This window comes from Adiantum capillus-veneris, chromosome 27 (genome assembly GCF_014529385.1).
Source record: "Adiantum capillus-veneris isolate H3 chromosome 27, ASM1452938v2, whole genome shotgun sequence".
In the NCBI taxonomy this organism is placed as follows: Eukaryota; Viridiplantae; Streptophyta; class Polypodiopsida; order Polypodiales; family Pteridaceae; genus Adiantum; species Adiantum capillus-veneris.
Window position 1 is genome coordinate 6,976,916 of NC_140957.1, and position 16,500 is coordinate 6,993,415.

Here is a 16,500-nt window from a genome sequence, read left to right on the forward strand (position 1 = left end):
TCAATATTTGTAACTTAGCGACATGTTTGGTGAAAGCTATGAGAAATGAGAAAATTGCAAGGAAAGCGCTATGTTTGGTGAGCAATAGATATTTAAAATTCCTTTTTTTTTTCAAAACTCACAATATATGAATGGATTGTATTAAACACAACATAAAATTTACAAACCAACCCCAAGATCAAGCCGAGCCTAGAGATGCTAAAGATCACAAGATGGGTGTCTATCGCCTCTCACCGAAGCTAATCATAACCGATGAACAATAGCTCTAGGCTTTTATTTCTCGCAAATTGACAACATGGCATGGGTGACCCTAGACTAATCTCCCGAGTTTTGCTTGCTTCCGAGTGTATAGGTCATCACTTTGCTTTCTTGTATAATCTCAGAGAAGCTTGAGATATTTAGAGTTCTTATGTACAACCCTTCCCTTAATGAAGGTCAAACATTCTCCATGAGCACATCAACACCAGAAGAGACTCCTTGGTTTTTCAGTTTTCAATCCTAAAGCATGTCCATATCTTTTATTTTAGACAGCCATCTTTTTTTCTTTTTTCAAATTTCACATTGAGTGAGAGAGTATATCAACGCAAAAAAAAACTACATAGCACCATGCTCAATCCGAGCCATGGTCAGCAGATCATGGTCTTTTACACGGAGGCTCAATCGAAAGAGTATATAAAGCAAAAAAAACTACAGAGTACCATGCTCAATCTAAGCCATGGCCAAAAAAATACAACCAGATCATGGCCTTTTACACGGAGGCCTAACCGAAACCAGACAAGGATAACACGACCAAACAGGGGAGGTCATCCCTGACACAACAAGAACCGATAAACAACGATTGGGCGGGGCCCGCAATCTCCATCACCAAAACACCTTTTAGGTTGCCACCAACAAGGCCCGCTGCCACCGGAAGACTTGTTGCCCTGACAAGTACACTGCCAAACCAATAAGGAGACATAATGCCGAGAGATCAAGAAGAGAACCGCATGGGATACTTCACCAACCGGACCAGTGCAAGAAACTGTAGCATCACGAAGGCTAGAGCACCGACCATAGTCCAAACTGAGAGACCCAGAGGCCATCCTCAGGACTAAATAACACATAGTATTAATGAGGTAAGGGGATCGAGGGCAGAGAAGTGCGCGCAAGAAAATCGGAGAGGTTGCAGCCGTAGATGGGCACTTAAAAACTAAACCCGGCCACAGACTAAACCCGGCCACAGATTAAATCCAGGCAGCGCCTATATTTTAAATATAAAACCCCAAAAACCCGGGCCATGGGTACAACATGTGCGCGCGGGTGGGATGGTTACCCCATGCATCACAATCTGGGCGACGAGGCCTTGGGTTCAAATCGAGTCGCCGCCCGGGTTCTTTTTTCGCGTTGACTTGCCGCACGTCCGGGTTTAATCTGCCTCGGGCTCCCCGCATCCACTTCCGCGCCGTCGATCCCCTTACCCCCCCCCCCCCCCCCCCCCCCCCCCCCCCCCCCCCCCCCCCCCCCCCCCCCGCCCCCCTCTTTAATGTTATGTGTCACTTAGTGTCGTGGAGAGGCCATCGAAACCCACTTATGAGCCAACCACACCAGCCCACGGACCAGCGCTAGCAAAACCACAAACTAGTGAAAATAAAAGGAGCAGGCCACAAGGGGCCTAATCACTTCCAACAGATGATCCCGTTGCCACTAGAACTAGGCACCGGTCACACGTCACAGATCTGTCAAGACCCTCCAAGAACATGCATATAACAACCTTTGAGTCCATCGCATAACAACCCACTATGCAACCAATGAACTTGCCCACAGTCAGAGCCACACACGACATGTAATGGAATTGATATTCCGGGCTGCTCCTCCACCAACGTGGATGGAAATATGACTATAAATGCATGACAAATGTTAAGTATGAATCCATAATAACATTACACTGTGATTTCACACCTAGATTTGTGTTCTCAAAACATGTACTTACAATGTGTTGGAAATCGAGGTGGTTGTTGCAAGTGCATGGTTGACACTGAGAAAACATGTTGCACAATGGCTACGGTCCCCTTGTCTTTGCGGTTCTTGAAGCCAAGGAGCTTTCCTTTCCAATGAAGATCCAAGTTTACACGATTCCGCACACGATGAGGGCCAACAACAGATGGTTGCATGTATACCCAAGCACCTTTGGTGAACTCTTGTGGCACCCACTCATCATCTACACCTCTAGTGTTGTGGCATGCAAGTGATGTGACCTCATCCTTTGGCCGCCTTTGCGAAGTAGAGTTGGCCATGGTTGAGCAAAGCAAACTAGGAGGAGGAGAAGAACCTTGCTTGTTGCTACAATGTAGGTGGGATAAAGTGATATGAGAAAATGGTCAACCCTTGTGGCAATGGGAGGAGAAGGTGGACAACCCTTGCTTGGTGTGGCACTGGGAGGAGAAGGTGGATAAGCTTTGCTTGGTGTGGCAATGGAAGGTGGTAGGGGAGGAGAGAGGAGCTTCCTTGCTGCAGCAATGGAGATGGTGTAAAGAGAGAGAGTGTTGGAGTAGAGGATGAGTGTGATGGTTGCAACCAAGGAGGGGTTGGAAAAGGGGTTCTAGAGAGAGAAAATCCCTTTTTGCCTAATAACTACTTTTGGGGGAGCTCTGGATAGCAAAAAAAGATTTTTTTAAAGTTTTTAAAAAATTTTGAATTTTAGGGTTTTTGGATGCACGTTTTGACTTTTTGAGATCAAAAAATGCTTTTTTGACCATAAAATAGTTTTAGGGGGGTTTTCTAAAGATGAAATTTGAGTTTTGAAATTTTTGAAAAATTTCAAATTTTTGGGATTTTTTCAAAACCGGATCAAAAAGGAGGGAAGTTGGAGGTTCCATATGGTCCACCCACCCCACCCCACCCCACCTCACCTCACCTTCTCACTAGGTAAAAGCCCATTTAAAAAGTGTAAGACTACTTTGTCCCCCTACATTTTTGAGGGCATAGAGTGTGTCCACCACCCTCTTCTCATTGGCTGGCCTCTAATTAACCTTAATCCCAAAGGGCCCCTAGAGGGTTCATATTTTTCCTAATGTTCTTGTGTCAAAGGGCGTCTGGAACATTGTGCAAGGCATTGATGTACATCCTGGTTCTGAGGATGTATGCGATGTTGAGGATGTTGCAGGTCTTGCTGCAAGGATTGCTGCTATTAGAGTTGTTTTGCCTATGGTAGAACAAGCTCGTTGGGATGTAAAGGATGCGCAGGCTCATGCATTGATTACGTTGTCTATGAAGCGCACCATTGTTTCTCACATCCATTCAGCAAAATCTGCAAAACAGGCTTGGGATATTCTAGCAGGTCTTTATGCAAGCCGCAATGAGGCTAAAATTGCTTTGCTACGTAAAGAGCTGGAGTTGAAGATTATGCATGAGGAAGATGATATGGAGACTTTCCTTGCTGGTGTCAAGGATATCAATGAGCAACTTATTTCTGCAGGTGAAGTCATTTCAGACAGTTCCCTTGTACAGACTATCCTTGATGCCTTACGAGATTCTTACCAGACTTTTGCTAGTACTTGGAGACTTATGACCCAAGGAAATATAGAAGTTGTCAAGTTTGATGCATTATGCACATTGCTGTTGCAAGAGTCACTTTCCAGAAAAAACAGGACTAGGCAGCGTGCAATTGAATAGGCTTTTATTGCTTCTCAAAGAAGGGTGGTAACAATAATGCAGCCACTTCTTATGGTTCTGCTGTGAGTGGCAAAAGTTATGTTCCTAATGCTTCTGCTGGCAGCAATTTGTCTGGAAATTCTGGTGATAAGGTCAAAAAGAAGATGTGTTGCCATTATTGTAAAGCTAATGATCACTTGATCAAGTCGTGTCCTAAGTTGAAGGCCAAAGAGGCTAAGAAGAAAGAGGGTGGTTCCACTGCAAATGCTGGTTCCACTACAAATGCAGCCATTGTTGAATTTTCTGTGAAAGGAGACTGTGTTGCTGATGTTGATGAAGAATGGGCTTTTAGCACAAGGTGCACTTACAATCCTGCTGTCCATGATGCATGCTTGTCAGTTGCTGCAGATTCACATGTATGGTATTTTGACAGTGGTGCTACAAAGCACATTACCTCACATCATGAATTGTTTACCTCTCTCGAGTCTGTCCCTCATGGAAATTCAGTCACTTGTGCCAACAATGCCTCTTATCCGGTTCAGGGAGTTGGAAAGATTGTGCGTACTGCTGCAAATGGCAATTCCTTCACACTTGTTGATGCACTTTATGTACCTGGGATCAAGAAGAATCTCTTGTCTGTATCCGCACTTGCTAGACTTGGACTTGTAGTCAAATTTGTGGATGACAGGTGTACAGTTCATGATCTCAGTTTTGGTGATGAAATTGTTGCATCTGGCCTTTTGTGTCGTGGGCTGTATAAGCTCACTTTGTATGACAAGTGTGGACAAAATTTTGCAAATGCCGTTGCAGATTCAAGGGCTATTTCAGATGCAAAACTTTGGCATGCACGTTTTGGTCATCTGAATTTTGCCAGTTTGCTGCGTTTGCAAAAGTCTGATATCGTTGCTTCTTTGCCACCTCTTGAAGCATCTATCAAACATGTTTGTGAAGGCTGTATTTTGGGTAAGATGCAGCGTTCTAAGTTTCCAAAGGATGGTTCAGTTCAGGTCACATGCAGGTTGCAGCTTGTGCATAATGATGTTTGTGGGCCCATGCAAACTCCGTCCTTGGGCAATTACCTTTACTTCGTGACTTAAATTGATGATTACTCCAGGCATGCATGGGTATTTCCGCTTAAAGCAAAGTCCGAAGTTTTTATGTGCTTCAAACAATTTCTAGCTATGGCTGAAAATGTCTCGAAATGTACTATGGGCACTCTCCGTTCCGATCGAGGGGGGGAGTATATGTCTCATGAATTTAATGCATTTCTGGCTAGTCGTGGGATAAAACACCAATGTATAGTGCCTTATACGCCTCAGCAAAATGGTGTTGCTGAGAGGAAAAACAGGTCAGTGATGGAAATGGCACGATGTATGGTCAAAAGTCAAGCTTTGCCGCATTCTTTTTGGCTTGAGGCCATCATGTGTGCCACTTATGTACTTAACAGGTGTCCTACGAAAGCTTTGCAGTCTATTACTCCATATGAAGCGTGGCATGATAGAAAGCCTTTTATTGAGCACATGCGTGTTTTTGGATGTTTGGCATATGCTTTGGTGCCACAAACACAGGGTAGAAAATTGGATGATAAGGCTGTCAAATGTATTTTTGTTGGTTATAGTGCTGAAAGCAAAGGTTACAGGTTATCATCCGCAAACAAAGCGTATTCTAATTTCATGGGATGTAGTGTTTGTGGAAGATTCTGTTCAGCCCTTGTTGTCATGTACTAGAGACAGTAATGTAAGCTCACAAGACATTTATGACACTTGGTTGCCTCTTTTCAATGGTGGAAATACGAATGTAAGTTCCAATGAGGCAAATGTATAGCCTATGGGGGTTTCTGAAAATGTTACAGATCAGCCTATTACTGATGCAGATGTACATGATGTACTTGATGAGGAAAGGGATGAAAATGAGCAGGCTAGAGGTATGCCAAAATGGCTGGTGCACACTTTGCGTGATAGTAAATTGGATGCACCTTTGTCTAGTCGTACTCATTCAAGCTCTTGCCATGTATCTTATGCATCAGATTGTTATGCTTTGGCTGTATCTAGCTTACATGATGTTGAGGAGCCTCTGTCTTTTGATGAAGCACAGAATTCAAAAAAATTGGATGGCTGCCATGCAATCAGAATATGATGCACTGTGCGCTCCTTGCCGCACTGTCGAAGCAAGGGACTTGCCAATACACCGTATGCGAGACACAAACGGCTCCAAGCACACAACAAGCCTAAACTAGCAAGCTCAAGAAAACAAAGGGTGTGTCACTCACCGCTCTACGCTCGCCTTCGTGGTGGATTCCTCGCCGCGATGAAGAAGAAGCTGCAGTCGTGCCGCGCTCAACCGCTTCGCCGCCGTCGTGCCTTCGTAATGCTCGATCGCACACACACTCTCCCTCTCTCTCTCTCACACACACACACACACACACAAGGAGGTGAAGAAGAAGAAGATGGAGATGGAGCAAGAGCACTCTTCAATTGCACAAATGAGAGAATGAGTAAAAATTAGGTTTAGTTGGCTTTTATAGGAGCTCACCCCATTCACACTTGGGCGCCCATGCTTAGCCAACTAATCCCTTGAATGTCCAAGTTAAAGTGCGCCTCTCATCGGCGATCACTCTTCCTTTCCCTATTGGACCGACAAGCCCGGTACCTGACTCTAAATAATCCAACGTTTATAGATCATAGGATGTCCGTGTGCCGTGAGGGTTAACATGCCCCCCTTCCTGATGTAGATTCCGTCCTCGGAAGCTATTGAGTTGAAGCTGGTTCGTCGAGGTGGAAGAGCATTTGAGATGAATGTCCTTAGCCTTCTTCAGTCACTGCAAAATCAAACAACATTGGCACAGTAATTGCATTCTCTTAAAAAGCATATGCAGTTTTAGGTAGAAAAATTGATTGGTCAAAGAATTTCAAACAATTTGTTAGCAATGAACATTAAATTGCAATGTAATCAAATGCATAAACAGATGTAAAGGTAGAAAATTAAACAAGTCTGGGGTCGCTAATTTGACGGTCGAAAAGCACTAGAGATCGAATATTAATACCATGGGTAAGCTTCTTAACTTTCTGTGGTCAATTAAGTTGTTTAATCGCGAGAGCCAAGTATTCATGTTCGAGGGCTGACTAGAGGCTATATCTAGAAAACCTTGTAGTTAAGCTACCATAAAAGGAATTTCTCATTAAATCATCGCCTGACTGATTACTTTTTCTTTGACCCCCCAAAGTCTTTTCACATTGATTCAATTATGATGTGTGTGCTTATTTTGTATGCCTTGGGTTTTTTGCTTTTCAAGGAAAAGCGCCCACACTGGGAACCTCTAGGGCTCTAGTACCATAGGCGATACATGTGAGTGAAGTACCAAATCAAGCCGAGATTTCTCTTCCAGCTTAAAATTTTACATTGTGGCACTTTGATTTTTGCTTGTTCATTTTCAGCATTTAAATTTTGTAACTTTGGGAGGTCATATAACACTGTTACATCCCCCAGGCTCATCACATTAGTAAACTCCCTTTATAATACTTAAGCTAAAGGTCACTAGGGTTAAGCCCACTAGAAAGCCCTAGTACATTTCACACAATGCTGCCTAAATCGGATTAAGAACCTAAGTAACAATTGTTTATTAGGAAGGCATTCCCCATGGTATTAAGAGAAGATTTCTAATATCTAGCTTGGTCAAACTAGCTTAGTCGGACTGCTTGATTTTTAAACCTAAACAAGTGATTATGACAAAACATTACATTGAATTAAATGTTTGATACTAAGCAAATGCGCTGAATATTATGCTACCAATCACAATCAAAGCAGACAATCATAGATGCAAAAAGATAACGGCAATGCTAATGGACAAGAAACACCTGTTTGTGTCGATGGTCGTGCTTGATTTGAAGGTTCCATGAAGGTCCAAACCCTATCAATAGCAACACGCTCCTGTACACACTATGAAACAAAAGGAATACCTCCAGGAGGAACATCAGTGGGAAAAGAGAACTTTGCTAATCTCTCAACTCTAAAACAGAAACACTCTATCGTACTAATCTTACCTACCCTCCATCACTCAAGTGATGAGGATCAAAGGTGTTTTATGGCATAGGTTTCTGTTTCACTGTACCAAATGTGACATGTGTAGGTCTGAGTCAATGTTTTGACTTTAATGTGCATACTCGTTTGCTAATTGCTCTTGCTCTTTTTTTTTTTGTGAGTATAAAGCTTTATATGTACATTCCCTAAGATTGGAATTGAGAGCTCAGGGAAAAAGGTTGAGAGGGAAACAAATGAATGATGACTGTCCACAAACACTCCCCCCTTCCTTGGGTAGATCATACCGTTTAAAATGAGCTTGTCACCCTTTGAAACCAATTGTTCCAGTTGGTAATAGGTGAGGATTTTTGCCAGTAGTTTTCTATTACCCTAGGTGCCTTGTCAAGCTGCAAGGGTGGTAAGGTACTCTCCCAGGATCGAACTTGAAGTGGTTCATCAGGTGATTCTTGAACACTGGGAGGTGTGGATTCTTTTGTAGCTTCATGGAGGTCCGCTACTATAGATGGAGGCGGTGTAGAAGCTTTTACCTCTATGGATGTATTACATGAGGAGCTAGAATCTTCATGGGACTCTCCCCTTCCTGAGCTAGGTGGAACAAATCGTTCTTTCTTTGGTACCCAAACTAGCTCGGGAGCGGGTGTGTAGCATTCTGTGATTTTTTTCTTTCCACGATCATTGATTCGTTTTGGAGCTACGGGATTGGGCTCACTTGGGTCAGGTGATAGGTAAGAGCACAATCTACGTTTTGGCACCCAGATTTGATCATTTCCTTGATAGTAGCCTTGGGATTCCAATAGTCGTTTAGGGATCCATCGCAACATTTTCTTACTTTTCTTGGAGCGAGTGGTACGTTTCTTACAAGGCTTCTGTTTTTTTGCACTAGCTATGGTCACTAAAGAAGCTTTAGGGACCCACTTGTATGTTTTCTTCGTTACATTAGGATGAGTCTTGTCGGAAGCGATATGCATTGCTTGTAGCATATTTAAGGGTATAGGCATTTCATCCCCCTCAGGTGTTACCCAGGTCGTCCCCCTATTTCCCCAAGTGTCTATGGTTGATGCTAGGTGTACCCAATCCACATTGTCTGATTCCGTCATACCTGGTAGGATATCCATGTAAGGAGAATCTTGGCCAATGTCTGTATCCTTCTTACAAGTGTAACAATATTGTAGTGGGGCCGAGTGAACTGTGGTGTCAGAGCGATGATCAATAATGGTTTTACTCCCTAAGGGGTGTACCTTACCAGTCACCAAATCCACTGTAAGGACAGAGTCTTGGAATTGCAAATAGAGATGATTTTTAGACCAATCGTGAACCATTTGTGCTTCCCTCATGAATGGTCGTCCTAAAATCATTTCATATGACATAAGGTGTTTAGAGAAATCCATTACAATGAACGTATGTCGTACCTTGTGTCCTAGAACTTTGATCTTAAGATCCTTGAGCATCCCCATAGGTTTGGCTATGGTACCATTTGCCATCTTTACCACAATGTTAGTAACACTGAGGCGGGGTTTTCCCATGGATTCCCAACAATCTTTTGTAACGATGCTAACTCCCGCACCACCATCAAGAATTCCCTTTATAGTTAATCCCTTGGTAGTGATGGGTAGGGTCGCATTAGACTCGTCGCCTTCAAAATACTGCCCTAATTCGTTAATGGGTACCTCGATCACAGACTCGTGTCCATCTAAGTCAAGTGATTGCACATGATTTTCCTCATCAATCATAATCGAGTCAGGCCTATTTGGTTGCGCAAACTGCGGTAATCCCGTTCGTAGCTCTCCGTTAAGGAATGCTCGACGTGCAAGGAATAACTCAGGATCTCCATACAGCTTTGCTATGATCGTGGTTCGGACCTCAGAAGACATGAAGTCCACTAGTTTGGCAACATTCATTGGTGTTTTGCAGGGTGTAGGTCCTTGACTAGGAACTGGTGAGGATGGAATCTCATATTCCTCAATGGGATCAGGTATTCCTTCGTTAAACATCCTTTCCAACAAGAAAGGTGTATGCTCACTTTCTGATGTCCCGTCCTCACTCCCTTCTTGGATGATACTAGATATGGCTAACGGTCTATGGTTCATATGGGGTGGATGAACTTGCGTGGGAAACACTGTGTCATGAATTTTGACATGCATGGGTTCTGGTTCTAGTTTCCTTTGAGTCTCCTCCACTAAACCTCTTAGATGTTTCACCTGCTTAATCTCGTCTACTGGGTTTGGGTACGTCCCAATCTTCCTTTTACGATTCTTCCCTTTTTGCCCCTGCGGTTTATCTTGGGGGTCCTGGATTGGATTTGGAAACACTTGTGGTGTTTTCAAAGGCTCTTTATGGTTTTCTCTTATTCGGTTTTCATTTGGTTCCATGTTACGGTTTTCTTTGTCGGTCTTTCCCTTTGTGGTATTGGTTCTAGTCTCCATTGTCTCGACTGAATCTGAATCATCCTCGAGGTCATTCATATACACGGGGTCATCTCCTGTTCCTATGTTTGTTTTGGAACTTGGCTTTGAATTTTCCGTATTCTGCGACTTCTTCCTTCGTGTCTTCTTTTTCTTTGCTTGGATAACTGACGCGGTATCTCTCTCTTCGAGGATATGGCCTGGCCCTTGAAGCATGGACCGTGTAATCGCATAAGCGGGTGCAACGGGTGGTATTGGCGATGTCACACTAGCAATTTCGACCAAATTCAGGGGTGTGATTTTAGGCGCATTTGGGTTATAGGGGCATTGGGCAATCAAGTGATCTATGCCACAACGATTACATGTGAGTATTGGCATTGCAGACGTGCTCCCTTGATTCACTTGCATCTGTGAAGCATTCTTTTGCAGCCTAATAGGGCACTCCACTGCTCGATGTGGTCCACCACACTCGTAGCATTGAAGAGGTGGCCTCCTAGCCTGGGTGTTGATATTTTGACCTCTGGATGCGAGAGCAGCAGCTTGATAAACCGGCTTGACTTGTCCCCAACAATCTTCCATGTAGTATATAGGACATTCTTCCAATGTATCAAGTCCGTAGGCAATACTAGTGTCTATTTCCTCCTCACAGCCATCTGCATAAGCATTAGATGGCTCGCAACCCACTTGGTTCATAGGGGCGACTCTTGGATGCGGGGGCTGCGGTCCTAGCACAGGAGGTGGTAACAGTGTAGCTTGTACAACATTTTGAGGTCTAGGGACCATGTGTTGCGGTAGTTGCTCAACAGGTGGAGTAGGCATCAATACAGGAGCTCGAGGTGCATCCGTCCAGGCTACAGGTGGTCTATTTGCCATCATACGTTTGATCATTAAACAATCCTTAGCTTGGTGACCATACCTACCACATGCGTTGCAAGTTCCATTAAATTTTACTCTAAACGTAGGGCACTCACTAGTGCTATGTGGACCTAAGCAAATGGAACACCATTGTTGCTCCCTTCTTGGATACATGTGACTATTTTGAGGGGGTCGATTATCCTTAAGAGACTCTTGGATTGCCTTGGTGAGGTCTGTCAAGAATGTCTCAAATACCTTTGGCTCATTGGCAATGGGCTTTGCAGTCATGGGTTCATACTCAATGGCTTGTGAGCTAGTGGATCTCGTGTCAGTAGACACCCTCATGCCTGCTATCATCAAGTTGTCCTCTAATTGGATTGCATTGGCAGTGACATCTTCCCAGGTTGTGATACCTCTAATCACTAGTCCATTATAGATTCCTTCATTCCTCAACCCTCGAATGAATCGATCAAGCAGTTGGTTATTGTTGAAGCGCTCATTTACAGGGCAGCGAGAGTTTAAGTGCTTTAGACGACTAATGAAGTCCCTTACTGACTCTCCTTCCTTACGTTCGGCCTTCTGTAGCTGAGATGCTACACCCCAAAGCACACCTTCTCGTATGTACTCCTTTAGAAACAACCTTCGAAGGGTAGGGTAGATTGTTTTCTCGTCCACCCTTAGGGTTCTATACCAATCTCCAGCCTTCCCACTTAATGTCAAGCTTAAGGCATTGCACTTATGTAGTTCGTTGCGTTCCCCTAAGGAATCACATACTTGTTCAAACACTTCAATGTGTTTCCTAGCATCTTCGTCCCCATTGAACTTTTGCGTGAGTTTGGCAATTTGTACGGCCTTACTTCTAGGCTCTCTATCAGATGCGTGACGCATATTTTCCGCGATAGATCGACCTATGGTTTGAGCAAACGCTGCCAAGTCACCTATGTGAGGAGGCAGGGCCGGTGGAGGTACTCTTGGAATCATATGTGGGAGAGGGACGGGTGCCGGTCTTGGCATATGTGTGGATGATGCAGGATATGGAACATAACCGGGCATAGGTCCACTCGGATAAGAGCTAGGGAGCGGCACTCGAGGAGCATAAGCAAGTGGTACAATTGGAGGTGTGGGGGCCATGTGTGCATAAGGGGCTAGAGGCACATACGGTCGAGGCCCCATATTAGGTACTACGACACTAGGTAGTGGCACTGCGCTAACCGTAGATGTCATCGGTACATTCTTTGTCAGGCTTATCCCTGGAGTGAGCACTGGGTTTTCCTTGATAGAGGGTTGAGCCACGTTAGGGAAGCTAAAGTTTTCGCTCGGAGGCTCAGATTGCATAGAGACCCCAGGTGAAATGACGTAAGATGGGTCCATGGGGCTCATTAGAGGAGTCTCCATTTGTGATAGAGTAGGCTGTTGAGCCTTGCTCGTATCCAGAAATCTCATGGGGCCAGTTGAGAGTATATTTACCCCTCGGTTTTGCCTTTCTGATTGAATAATGCCATGGATAACATTACAGATCATTTTCTGTTGATCTTCGATGCTCGTGGCACTAGAGGTGGATTGTACAATCTCTATCCATCCTACATGGTAGGCGTGGCCAGAGTGTAGATCCGTCAACACCTCAGTGTGGAGGTCGTATGTCCAATGATCATTAATGAACAATCCTTCTAGAGTCGACGTGTTAATGGTTTCTTGTGAGGTAGAAGCAATGTTGGTCCCCGTGGTTTTACTTGTCACCAACGGTACTCTAGAGGGAACTTCTGAAGGAGGCAGCTCAACAGGGCCTTCTTGGTAAGAAGTTGGTAGGATATCCACATGGACACTCTTTGGGGGTGTGGGGTCCACGTGCGATGTGAAAGGAGAGTCCACTTCCCCACCCCCTTCGTGTGCTTCATTTGCATCAGGTTCCCAGCGAGTAGCTCTACCTAATGTTTCCATGAAACGGCTAAACATACTAGTACTAGGCTGTGGAGCTTCGGGAGGTGCATGGCCTTCTCTCTCAGTGTTTTGGGTAGGGTACGCTTCCATGATTTCTGAGTCGGAGGAGGAATCACTAGCGGCTATTTTAGGGTCTTGGGTGGTGCTACCTTGTGTCCCCGCTGAGGGTCTAGAGCTTATCGTGGATGGGTAATGGGTGTCCGAATGAACAGAGGCACCCTCAATATGCTCGTGTTCTAGCACCCGCCCAGAGCGTAAGTGCATGTGCTTTTGATACCCTAAGGTGTCAAAAAGCTGCTCTAGGAGGTCTTGTGACTAGTTTTTAGCATGTTTTTAATTTCCGATTTTTAATTTTTCCGAATTTTCTAAATAATACAACGTTTATAGATCATAGGATGTCCGTGTGCCGTGAGGGTTAACATGCCCCCCTTCCTGATGTAGATTCCGTCCTCGGAAGCTATTGAGTTGAAGCTGGTTCGTCGAGGTGGAAGAGCATTTGAGATGAATGTCCTTAGCCTTCTTCAGTCACTGCAAAATCAAACAACATTGGCACAGTAATTGCATTCTCTTAAAAAGCATATGCAGTTTTAGGTAGAAAAATTGATTGGTCAAAGAATTTCAAACAATTTGTTAGCAATGAACATTAAATTGCAATGTAATCAAATGCATAAACAGATGTAAAGGTAGAAATTAAACAAGTCTGGGGTCGCTAATTTGACGGTCGAAAAGCACTAGAGATCGAATATTAATACCATGGGTAAGCTTCTTAACTTTCTGTGGTCAATTAAGTTGTTTAATCGCGAGAGCCAAGTATTCATGTTCGAGGGCTGACTAGAGGCTATATCTAGAAAACCTTGTAGTTAAGCTACCATAAAAGGAATTTCTCATGAAATCATCGCCTGACTGATTACTTTTTCTTTGACCCCCCAAAGTCTTTTCACATTGATTCAATTATGATGTGTGTGCTTATTTTGTATGCCTTGGGTTTTTTGCTTTTCAAGGAAAAGCGCCCACACTGGGAACCTCTAGGGCTCTAGTACCATAGGCGATACATGTGAGTGAAGTACCAAATCAAGCCGAGATTTCTCTTCCAGCTTAAAATTTTACATTGTGGCACTTTGATTTTTGCTTGTTCATTTTCAGCATTTAAATTTTGTAACTTTGGGAGGTCATATAACACTGTTACATCCCCCAGGCTCATCACATTAGTAAACTCCCTTTATAATACTTAAGCTAAAGGTCACTAGGGTTAAGCCCACTAGAAAGCCCTAGTACATTTCACACAATGCTGCCTAAATCGGATTAAGAACCTAAGTAACAATTGTTTATTAGGAAGGCATTCCCCATGGTATTAAGAGAAGATTTCTAATATCTAGCTTGGTCAAACTAGCTTAGTCGGACTGCTTGATTTTTAAACCTAAACAAGTGATTATGACAAAACATTACATTGAATTAAATGTTTGATACTAAGCAAATGCGCTGAATATTATGCTACCAATCACAATCAAAGCAGACAATCATAGATGCAAAAAGATAACGGCAATGCTAATGGACAAGAAACACCTGTTTGTGTCGATGGTCGTGCTTGATTTGAAGGTTCCATGAAGGTCCAAACCCTATCAATAGCAACACGCTCCTATACACACTATGAAACAAAAGGAATACCTCCAGGAGGAACATCAGTGGGAAAAGAGAACTTTGCTAATCTCTCAACTCTAAAACAGAAACACTCTATCGTACTAATCTTACCTACCCTCCATCACTCAAGTGATGAGGATCAAAGGTGTTTTATGGCATAGGTTTCTGTTTCACTGTACCAAATGTGACATGTGTAGGTCTGAGTCAATGTTTTGACTTTAATGTGCATACTCATTTGCTAATTGCTCTTGCTCTTTTTTTTTTTTTTGTGAGTATAAAGATTTATATGTACATTCCCTAAGATTGGAATTGAGAGGTCAGGGAAAAAGGTTGAGAGGGAAACAAATGAATGATGACTGTCCACAAACACTCCCCCCTTCCTTGGGTAGATCATACCGTTTGAAATGAGCTTGTCACCCTTTGAAACCAATTGTTCCAGTTGGTAATAGGTGAGGATTTTTGCCAGTAGTTTTCTATTACCCTAGGTGCCTTGTCAAGCTGCAAGGGTGGTAAGGTACTCTCCCAGGATCGAACTTGAAGTGGTTCATCAGGTGATTCTTGAACACTGGGAGGTGTGGATTCTTTTGTAGCTTCATGGAGGTCCGCTACTATAGATGGAGGCGGTGTAGAAGCTTTTACCTCTATGGATGTATTACATGAGGAGCTAGAATCTTCATGGGACTCCCCCCTTCCTGAGCTAGGTGGAACAAATCGTTCTTTCTTTGGTACCCAAACTAGCTCAGGAGCGGGTGTGTAGCATTCTGTGATTTTTTTCTTTCCACGATCATTGATTCGTTTTGGAGCTACGGGATTGGGCTCACTTGGGTCAGGTGATAGGTAAGAGCACAATCTACGTTTTGGCACCCAGATTTGATCATTTCCTTGATAGTAGCCTTGGGCTTCCAATAGTCGTTTAGGGATCCATCGCAACATTTTCTTACTTTTCTTGGAGCGAGTGGTACGTTTCTTACAAGGCTTCTGTTTTTTTGCACTAGCTATGGTCACTAAAGAAGCTTTAGGGACCCACTTGTATGTTTTCTTCGTTACATTAGGATGAGTCTTGTCGGAAGCGATATGCATTGCTTGTAGCATATTTAAGGGTATAGGCATTTCATCCCCCTCAGGTGTTACCCAGGTCGTCCCCCTATTTCCCCAAGTGTCTATGGTTGATGCTAGGTGTACCCAATCCACATTGTCTGATTCCGTCATACCCGGTAGGATATCCATGTAAGGAGAATCTTGGCCAATGTCTGTATCCTTCTTACAAGTGTAACAATATTGTAGTGGGGCCGAGTGAACTGTGGTGTCAGAGCGATGATCAATAATGGTTTTATTCCCTAAGGGGTGTACCTTACCAGTCACCAAATCCACTCTAAGGACAGAGTCTTGGAATTGCAAATAGACATGATTTTTAGACCAATCGTGAACCATTTGTGCTTCCCTCATGAATGGTCGTCCTAAAATCATTTCATATGACATAAGGTGTTTAGAGAAATCCATTACAATGAACGTATGTCGTACCTTGTGTCCTAGAACTTTGATCTTAAGATCCTTGAGCATCCCCATAGGTTTGGCTATGGTACCATTTGCCATCTTTACCACAATGTTAGTAACACTGAGGCGGGGTTTTCCCATGGATTCCCAACAATCTTTTGTAACGATGCTAACTCCCGCACCACCATCAAGAATTCCCTTTATAGTTAATCCCTTGGCAGTGATGGGTAGGGTCGCATTAGACTCGTCGCCTTCAAAATACTGCCCTAATTCGTTAATGGGTACCTCGATCACAGACTCGTGTCCATCTAAGTCAAGTGATTGCACATGATTTTCCTCATCAATCATAATCGAGTCAGGCCTATTTGGTTGCGCAAACTGCGGTAATCCCGTTCGTAGCTCTCCGTTAAGGAATGCTCGAAGTGCAAGGAATAACTCAGGATCTCCATACAGCTTTGCTATGATCGTGGTTCGGACCTCAGAAGACATGAAGTCCACTAGTTTG